At 37.7% G+C, this 11,117-nt stretch overlaps 1 pseudogene; it reads right to left on the reverse strand.

The window, feature by feature from the left end:
* Positions 1–347: 347 nt before the first annotated feature.
* LOC115278558 lies at positions 348–447 on the reverse strand (annotated as a pseudogene).
* Positions 448–11,117: the final 10,670 nt, after the last annotated feature.

Genomic DNA, 11,117 nt, shown 5'->3' on the forward strand with positions numbered 1-11,117 from the left:
CAAAATTTACTATTTTAAGAGTTTTTAATGGTATACAGTTCACTGTATTAAGTACCTTTGCACTGATCACCACCATTCATCTCCAGAACTTTTTCATCTCCCCCATCTAAAACTCTATACCCATTAAACTAGAACTCCTATTCCCCCCTCTCCCCAGGCCCTGGAAAACACCATTCTACTTTCTGTCTTTATGATTTGATTACTTTAGGTATTTCATGTAAGTAGAATCATATAATATTTGTCCTTTTATCTCTGGCTTGTTTCACTTGGCATGTGTCTTCAAGGGTCTCCCATGTTGTAGCAGGTGTTAGAAGTACAATCTTTTTTAAGGCTAAACAATATTCTATAAAAATATGCAATGCTTCATTAATTTACCTGTCATCCCTGAGCCAGGGCCATGATAATTTCTGTATCATTCTAATTTTAGCATATATGCTGCTGAAACAAGTACTAAAGATTTAACCAACTGGAAACCTAAAATATTAACTCAGGGTTGAGCAGAGGAGCGGATGTTGGGGCTATATAAGTGAGCTAAATGTTCACCTTCAATAGAGAGGAAATGATAATGCCTATGTTTCATAAATTAAGAAAAAAGTCATACCAGCACCTTGCTTACAGCTATGGATGTAACCTCCACAAGAAGCAACATTTTAAGAAATAACAAGAACAAGGACTAGGTAATTGGAGGGGTAAAGTAAGAGAGAGGTATTATCTCACAGTGTTCTGCATTGCTGCTTTTTTTTTAATCTTTACATATTATAACCTAAAAATAAAAGGTACCTCCAACAACAGTACTACTTAATGACCAGAACTGTAACCCAGAATCCTGACATTTTTATAGTGTCTACTTTTTATTGAAATACACTACCTCTGCCAAGTTGCTTTCTTGAAGACCCTATGGCCATGGACATTCTTAAGTCACATAGAAAAGGACATGGAAAGACATAACAATAGCCTAACTGCAAAGGTCTTTTCTTCTGATTTCCATGTTTGACTATTTAGATAACTGACATTGTTCCATTTTACATAATATTTTATAACTATAACTACTACTTTCACTACTATTTTCCTCTTTTACCAATGTCTATTTGCTTCTTTGGGCACTGGTTTTGCTACTTGCCTGGAATGTGTATGAGTTCCTTGAAAGCACACTAGCTTGCTCCTCCTACACACCCTAGGAATTTTCTCAAAGACTAGTTCTTGTTCAGCACAATGTCCCCCTCAGCATCAAGACTTCTTGAGAGTTCCAGGCAAAGGCATCAGCAGCCAGGAACTTTTGCAGTAGCCCCAAGTATCACTATAGCTGTGAGAATAATGCCTATCTTCTCCTGCTATTAAATTTTCCTTAGCTACCCAAAACCAGTCCAACCTACTTCTCATTTCTCTTCCTGACTAATCTGAAAGTCTGAGCTCTGTTAGCAACATTACCTTGGCCAGAAGTGTGATGTGGAGTTCCTAAACCCACAAGAATGACATACTCCCTGTGTGCTGCACCTGAGTCAGGTGGATGAAAGCACATTCATCCCAAATTTCAGGTGATGGAGGAAGATGTAGTTCCATGTCCTCACATCAAGTAAGAAATCATTATAACCAAGTTTTTTAAATGAAGATTACTTATTGTGTGTGTGTGTGTGTGAGAGAGAGAGAGAGAGAGAGATAGAGAGAGAGAAAGAGAGAGGGAGAGAGAGAGAGAGAGAGAGAAACAGAGAGAGTGGAGAGGAAGGACATAAAGAGAGGGAGAGAGAGACAATTCCAAGCAAGTTCTGTGCTGTCAGTGTAGAGCCAACAGTGTAGAGCTCAATCTCACAAAGTGTGAGATCATGACCTGAGCCAAAATCAAGTCAAACATGTAACTGACTGAGCCACCTAGGCACCCCTAAAATAAGTTTCATACTCAGTTTTAGAGAGAAAATGGGATGTTTCAGATAAATAAAAAGAATCCATTTGATCTGAAAATGGGGTCTTCTCAGTTGTAAATATTTTCTATCTTCTTTAAGTCCTGTACTTTGGTATTCTTCTGAAGTCAATTACCATCTTTATTTTAAAAACTTTTGCAGATGCAGAAACTTGATTTGGAAAAGTGATGAAAGGTGGCCATAGAATCTTTTATATGCTATATTTGTCAAACATTTCTCAGTATTATTTCCAGCTCAATGTTCCATATATTAGGAAAGAAATTCAGAAACCAATAAAATGTAATCAGCCTTGATCATGTGGTGACTAAGTAATATTAATTAAGGAACTCTTATGGAAGCAGAGATATGCAGCTTCTAGATGTAGAGCTTGAAGTTGTTTGTGTGTCCAGTATGCAGAGTGCCTGAGAGCCTGGGTTCTGTGATTGAGCGCACTTGGCGCAAATTCCAACTCTCCATTTATCAGTAGTGTGACTCTCAGCAAGGTCACTCCAGCGCTCTAAGTCTTGATTCCTTCTTTTGTAAAATGGGAACACATATTAATGGCTATAAGATGTTTTCAATAATAAATAATAACATAAACACTTCAATGTTATTACATACCTTATATATAGGAGAAAATTCTGTGAGCCATCAGCATCACCATCATCATAATTATCATTATGTTTTTTAATCACACATTATTCCTATTATCCCAAATGGGAAAGCAAATACTAAGGAAAAAATGTCCCAGATCAATAAGAGGGTGAGTTTCTTAACAAATGTAACCACTAACCATGGGACGGAGAGTTCAATGAAATAATGAGCTTCCCATGGCCGTCTCACAGGAATTCTGCAATTAAAAGCAGTTCCTGCATTAAGAAGGAGGTTATACCTGATGATCATTAAGCTCTCTCTTACTTTTCAGATATAATGTAATGATTAAGTTCATGCAGCTCATTAGTGCCATCAAGTTTGGGGTGTGTCCCAAATTGTCCTTCCTTCTAGTTAATAAGGCTAGAGGCTGACTGCAGAGTTTCTAGTTACTATTTCCACACAGTGCTGCCAAGTAAAGTTGTTTCTTATACCCCACAAGCTGGCAGGCCTCACTATCCTCTTCTGTTTTCATCATGAAAGCCTTGGGAAGCAGAGACCGCCTGTTCTTCCAATCCACTCCCCCAAGAAAATGACAAAATGACATTCTTTCCCACTCTCTGTGAGATGATTTCTGTTAACAGCTCTGGAAAAATGCTGCAAAGATGTGAGTGAAATGATGGCAGGATTTGTTGACAAGAAGGCAAAATGAGGGAATTCAGAAAAAATCACCCACATTAGAGACTGAGGGGCCTGTGGGTTCCATCTGCTCCCCTTTCTCCTGGCCTGGGGTAATTTCAGAATCATCTCAGGGGACAGTCTTCTTTTAAATGACTCAATCAGTGGGGCTTCTAACAAAATCTAATGGATCTCCCTATTAGCAGGTTTTTATATATTCAGTATAAAATTTTCCTTTGATTAATTTAACCTATTTCTCTTCATTAGATGATGGCAGTAATTTTGAAACAAAGGGGAAGCATGCAAATTTAGTAAGAGTCATTGTGGAAATCTCTGCTTACAATACCTTATTTTTGCAGGAACACAGCGTGTAATTACTGTTCAAACAACCTCTAGAGAAGTGAGGTTCCCAAACAGGAGGGATACTTGGAGCACAGCCTGCCCTGACGTGCATATTTCTACTCTTGAGTATGTGATTAGAAGGATCCAAAGAGAGGTTACCTGCCCATCCAAATCAGGCCAGTATGTCTGATATTATCTGCAGATATTCACTCTAGTCCTTTCCAGACTCTTGTTGTACTAGAATAGCTTTGAAAGTTGTTAAATGAACTACTAGCATGAAGAATGAATGTATATATATATATCACTCTAAGGACAATAGTCACTGTATTGGGAGAAAAACACAGGGTTTAGGGACAATGACTCATGGGTCCTGTCTGTGCCACTAGCACTGCCTTAGACAATTAATTCATCTCTTGAAGCCTCAATTTTTGTCCTACAAAGTGGTCACAATAACCCACACTTCACAGAATAGTTGCAAGGCAATTTTTGAGAAGATCTTAGCATAATACAAAGGCAGAAGTCTAGCACTCAATAAAGATTATAAACAATCATTCCCTTTTTGATGTGAAAAAGATTATTATAGATATGAGATTTGGGAAAGATTTATTGAAAATGTTTCAAGATGTCTGAAAGCAGGCGGTAACAGACAAAATGTAATTAATGGAGAATTTTCATGAAACTAAGGGAAGGGAGCTCCTGTAGGTGCAAAATGATTCGGGGGAGTGTCCCCAGAAAATCTCAATCTTAGTATTCAATAATGGGAGAACAAAATAGGTGGCATTTCAGGTAAAGGGACACATGGTGTGTTAAACTGGGCACAGATATTCCAGGCACAATGAGCAAACAATCTGATGTAAACAAAGATGAATACTGGAGAATGAATGGACAGAAAGATGGAACGAATAGGTGGGGAAAGGCCAGGATAGGGAGAATATGAGAAGCCAGGAAGCTATCACTGCAAGTTGAGTTACCCCTCTTGAAAATGCTTCTATCTTCTGCAGAGAAGACACTGGTGTGCATCCCAGGCATCAAAAGCCATGCCACAGGCATAAACTACAGTATGTATAATATAAAAGCTCTAAACTTGGAATCAGGAAACCTGAGTTAAGATCTTTGCTCAGCCAGAAAAACCTAGGCAAGTGGCTTTGTTTTAAACAAATCACCTGCTCTCTCTCTCTCTCTCTCTCTCTCTCTCTCTCTCTCTCTCTCTCTCTCCAATGCTTTCATCTGTGAAATGGACACAATGTTAGTGCATAACCTGCAAGGCTGTTGTGATGATTCAATGAGGCTGTGTCATGTATGCAAAGTATTTTGCATAGTTCTGAGCATAAAGGAAGAGATCAGTAAGTGGTTTAAAAATAGTTCAAGCTCTCAGTTTTTCCCCATTGAGGATAACATTGGCTGTGAGCTTTTCGTAAATGGTTTTAATGATGTTTAAGAAAATTCCTTCTATCCCGACTTTCTCGAGGGTTCTTATTAAGAGATGTTGTATTTTGTCAAATGCTATTTCTGCATCTATTGACAGGATCATATGTTTTTTTTTCTTTTGTTTTGTTAATGTGGTGTATCACATTAATGGATTTGCAAATATTGAACCAGCCTTGTACCCAGGAATAAATCCCACTTGATCACAATGGATAATACTTTTTATATGCTGTTGAATTTGATTTGCAGGGACACGACAGGGATGTCCACTCTCCCCACTGTTGTTTAACATACTGTTGGAAGTCCTAGCATCAGCCATCAGACAACAAAAGGAAATAAAAGGCATCAGAATTGGCAAAGAAGAAGCCAAACTTTCCCTTTTCGCAGATGACATGATACTCTACATGGAAAACCCGATCAACTCCACCAGAAGCCTTCTAGAACTGATCAATGAATTCAGTAAAGTTGCAAGGTACAAAGTCCATGTACAGAAATTGGTTGCATTCTTATACACCAAAAATGAAGCAACAGAAAGAGAAATCAAGAAACAGATCCCATTCACAATCAAATGAAAAATCATAAAATACCTAGGAATAAACCTAACCAAAGATGTAAAAGACCTGTATGCTGAAAACTATAGAAGACTTATGAAGGAAATTGAAGAAGACACAAAGAAATGGAAAAACATTCCATTTTCAAGGATCGGAAGAATAAACATTGTGAAAATGTCATTATTACCCAAAGCAATTACACATTCAATGCAATCCCCATCAAAGTTGCACCAGCATTCTTCTCAAAGCTAAAACAAACTATCTTAAAATTCGTATGGAACCACAAAAAAAAAACCTGAATAGCTAAAGTAATATTGAAGAAGAAAACCAAAACGGGAGGCATCACAATCCCAGACTTATGCCTCTACTACAAAGCTGTCATCATCAAGACAGCATGGTATTGACACAAAAACAGACACATGGACCAATGGAATAGAATAGAGAGTCCAGAACTGGACCCACAAGTATATGGCCAACTACTATTTGACAAAGCAGGAAAGAGTATCCAATGGAAAAACGACAGCCTCTTCAACAGGTGGTGTTGGGAGAGCTGGACAGCAACATGTAGAAAAATGAAATTAGACCACTTCCTGACACCATTCACAAAAATAAACTCAAAATGGATAAAGGACCTGAATGTGAGACAGGAAATCATAAAAACTCTCAAGGAGAAAGCAGGAAATAGCCTCCTAGACCTCAATCACAGCAATTTCCTCTTCGACACATCCCCAAAGGCAAGAGAATCAAGAACAAAAATGAACTACTGGGACCTCATCAAGATTAAAAGCTTCTGCAAGGCAAAGGAAACAATAAAAAAAAAAAAACTAACAGGCAACCGACAGAATGGGAAAAGATAGTGACAAATGGCATTTCAGATAAAGGGCTAGTATCCAAAATATACAAGGAACTCACTAAACTCCATACTTGAAAAATGAATAATCCAGTGAAGAAATGGGCAGAAGACCTGAATAGACACTTCTCCAAAGAGGACATCCAGATGGCCAGTAGGCACATGAAATGATGCTTAGCATCACTCATCATAAGGGAAATACAAATCAAAACCACACTGAGATACCACCTCACACCAGTCAGAGTCGCTAAAATGAACAAATCAAGAGACTACAGATGCTGGTAAGGATGTGGAGAAACGGGCACCCTCCTACAATATTGGTGGCAATGTAAACTGGTGCAGCCACTCTGGAAAACAGTGTGGTGGCTCCTCAAAAAAACTATCGATAGAAGTCCCCTATGACTCAACAATAGCACTGCTAGGGATTTACCCAAAGGATACAGAAATGCTGATGCATAGGGGCACATGTACCCCAATGTTCATGGCGGCACTTTCTACAATAGCCGAATCATGGAAAGAGCCTAAATGTCCATCACCCGATGAACGGATCAAGAAAATGTGGTATATTACATGGAAATGAGGAAGAATGAAATATGGCCATTTGCAGCAAAGTGGATGGACCTCGAGGGTGTCATGCTAAGTGAAATAAGTCAGGCAGAGAAGGACAGACACCATATGTTTGCACTCATAGGTCTAGTGGGAGAAGCCTAACAGAGGACCATAGGGAGAGGAAGGGGGAAAGAGAGATGAGGAGAGTGAGGGACACAAATCATGAAAGACTATTGAATACTGAAAATGAACCATGGATTGAAGGGGCAGGGGGAGGGAGGGAGGGGGTGATTGTCATGGTGGGGGGGCACTTGTGGGGAGAAGCATTGGGTGTTATATGGAAACCAATTTGACAATAAATTATTAAATAAAAAATAATTCAAGCAACAAACACACAAAAACCATAGCTCAGTGGAATGAACCAATCACTTAAATGTGATCATCTCTCACAGAACTCCATGAGTAGCCCATAAAACAAGGCCTGTGAAATCCTGTAACACAGTGACTGCATTGGCTGTAGCAAGAAATGGAGACACAATGATGATGGGAATGACTTTGCAACATCGCTCTGTGAGATTCAGAATACCCAGTCTCATTACACAAAGCAGGTGCTTCCCATGTTTCAGTAGAGTCTCAAATCCAATAAATAGCAAAGAACATTACATTTCCAACTAGAAACACAAATTCCATAGATGTTACATGGTACTACTAAACGCATTGGGAGTTTTTATTAAATTCTATTTGAACAAAAAAGTTGTAAATGCCTTTTTCCCACCACCTTTCTGGCACTTGTACTTTCTGATAATAATCTAGCCACTTTGTTGCAAACCTAGACAGAGCTCACCTGAGACAGAGCACATCACAATTTCCTTCCTCCCCACTCACCAAATGCTTCTTGATCCATGTAGATGATTGGTTGTACCGGTTAATTCACCACACAAGTGTTTTGTGGAAGGTAAGATCCCAAGATCTGTTGTACAGCAAAGTATCCTTACATTTTATGTAATAAAACCATTGATCACCAATAGAGAGTAAACTATGTTTATCTGAAGACCTTCTCTCAAGGATTTATTCATAGCGATAACACTTACCTATGGGAAACTAGCAGCTTCTCTGCTTTGCCAGCTCTGGCCAGTAATGTCCCGTGCAAATGAATTTAGAGATTTTCTCAGCTTGTGTTCATATGCTACAAAAGGGAAATGGTCCAAATTGCACCTACTTGGGCCTGAATTATCGACTTCAGCTTTGAAGTGCAAATGAGCTGAATGAAAACATACTCATGCTGCAACACAGAAACTATTCCTACTAGCTGACTGATGGTGCATTAACTCTCTTGTAAGGAAAGCCTTGTATTGCTATGGATTCATAGTCCCCTGGTCCAATTATCACAGAGATGAAGGCAAATGCCACCCACCATATGAACCAGTCAATAGTGGTCATTTCTTAAAATTCTTTACTTTCACTTTTTTCCTAGTAATTTGAATTACTGGATCACCCATAAAAATAATTCTTTTGTGGTTTATCGGCCCTGCTGCTTCTAAAGCTAGACTTATGGACTTGAGGTAAGAAAACAAACTGCTATAAACAGCTCAGTAGGCTAAACTCATCAGTATTTATTGTGAATGCAAACTCCTTTGGAAACTTCTAATCACCATAATCCATCTGTATAAAAATAATCCTTGACTAAATGAGTATATCTGGAAGGAAAAAATGAACAGGGCATTTATATGACCACACAAAATGCCATGTGCAAATTATTAAAGGGTTTTCAATATTTTGCAGATTCAAAAAAACTGAACTTTTTATAAAGCCTGACCATAGTATAATGCCCTGCAAATGAATGAATCCATATTGACTTTGGAAAATAATGTCAAGTCTTTTGGTAGCTCCTCCATTAATCATAGATATTTAAATGAATAAATATATTCTTTGTTCATCACTTTCTAACTGGACCAATTTAAATGATGTATCAGGCATAATTGCAAGGCTCCCCACCAAGATGTCTCCAAGTAATCACTTGGTTATGTTGGCGGTTAAGAATTTGCTTTGAAGGAGGGTCCTTTTTGTTGAAAAGAGTAGGAAAAAGGTAATTCTGAACATCTACTTATGTTATCATAAACATGTCTTTCATGAGATTATGATTTGTAACAACTCATTCATTCACCTTTACTGTTCATCCAAGAGAATTTGCTTTTCATATCCTAGAAATAATACTTAGACCTTTTAAGAAATTGAGAAAGAAACCACATTGAAAAGGGGACAAATAAGGTTAAATCCATTTTCCTTTTTACAGACTCCTGTGTTAGAGAAAGTATTTTAAGATTCACATGAACATTTTACTACTGAACTATCTGCCTTTTTTAAAAACCTAGAGATTCTCTCTCCAGAAATGACAATGGCCCAAGGGAGTGTTTGGGTATAAGTTCTAACATTGTGTTCCCCACTGTCAAGGAGAAGGTCTAGAAATAAAGAAATGTGGAGACAATCTTCTGAAATTCATTGTACTTCACCCAAGATCTTTAGCTAGCTCTCTCACAGCATATTCAAGCATAGGTGTGACAGAAAGAGCAAGATTCATTGAGTTGAAATTCCTATTGCTCACAGAAAAAAAGGACAGAACAAAGGGGTCTTGCTAGCCAACAAATGAACTAATCAGACTCTAAATAATTAGCAGGTATCAGTTCAGTGGTGCTGAAGTCTGAATTCCTTAATAAAGGGGTAACATTATCATGCAACGGGAACCAAATGAGAAAGAAGCAAAGAAGATGAACCCATTTGACTATAAAATTGTACCTGAGCCATTTCCCCAGATTAGATAGACCTAAAGTCCTACTTTTTGCAGCTTCAAAATGATTTCAGAAAAGTTTTTATTATTATCATTGTTCAATTTCATGCGTCTCTGCACTTGAACTTCCAGCCAGGAGCAGGAGTCGAACTGCCAGAAACACTGTGAGGAAACAGTGTTTTTCATGGCTTTTCCAGCCAACATTTTCAGGCCCAGGAGATTTGAAGACACATCCAAACTTTTGAGTACTAATATGATTTGAACCTCTGAATCTTTGGAGATTTTTTTTTTCTCAGTCAGAACTAAATTGTGAGCTAAGGAAGCAGAAGAACGAAATACAATTTCAGAAGTTATTTTCTGTACTGGATGCAATAGCTGTAGGACTCCAGATTTGTGGCATGTTCCTTCTCTACTCTGAACATTAAATGTAATATCTATAAAACTAATTATGATGCACATTATCAAGAGTGACCAGCATTTCTTGTGAATAGCCTCTTTGTGAAATTTCAATCTCTATTTGAATGAGTATTCAGTTTAACAAGAAAATGTATATGCTTAATGATCACCATAGAACATCTGTGTTCTATACAGAATATATTAAATTATCATTTAATTTATCTGGCATTATAAAGGCACAGGTATTTTCCAGATAACCAGACCCTAGTTTCACAAGTCAAAAATAAGCTTATTTCAGTATAGTGTGATGGAGATCTTTCTAAGCTGTGTGATCACAGAAAATGCTAAACATCATTTTAACCATCCCTTGATAAATCATCAGTAGGATTATTTCTGTGCTATCTGGAAATACACACACTTTATCTTTAGTATGAATTTTTTTGCATAACACTTTATTGTTCTTAACTATAATTTCTTGCAAATGCCAGTCTGCCTGATTCAAACAAAACCTCTGTCTCTTTTCTAATTTGAAACTCAAAATATGCTTTGTTATGAATGAGAAGATAATCAAGTGCAGTATGTTAAACTGAAGTTGTTAGGTGTTAAAATAAGAGTCCAAGTACCTGGCTTCTATGGTAGGATATTCATGATAATCAATTTGTGTTGTCAGGGATTTTTTTTTTTCTATTTCCAGAAATGGGTTTATATTCACATGAGACAAGATTACTGTAAGAGTAATCTCTGCACACCATCTACCAGTTTGGGGCATCTTAGAAGACTACTGATGCAAAAGGAATTATGTCTTTTGCCTACACTTTAGAAAAAGGAATTGAACTCATGTTCGCAAAGATGAAGACAAGCCTCTGCAGAATGTAAACGGAGGAATGCTGGCATGAATATCTGTCCCTGTCCCTGAATATCCTGCGTATCTTTTGGTCATGAGGTTATTTTCAAAATAACCTAAGTTTGTTAGATATAGCATTAGGCCTTCTCCATATAGAGTGAAGCCTTGTCTTCAAATGGTTAAAATCATTATAAATAGATTGCAGTTTCTA

The sequence above is a fragment of the Suricata suricatta genome, chromosome 14 (genome assembly GCF_006229205.1).
Source record: "Suricata suricatta isolate VVHF042 chromosome 14, meerkat_22Aug2017_6uvM2_HiC, whole genome shotgun sequence".
NCBI classification, from domain to species: domain Eukaryota; kingdom Metazoa; phylum Chordata; class Mammalia; order Carnivora; family Herpestidae; genus Suricata; species Suricata suricatta.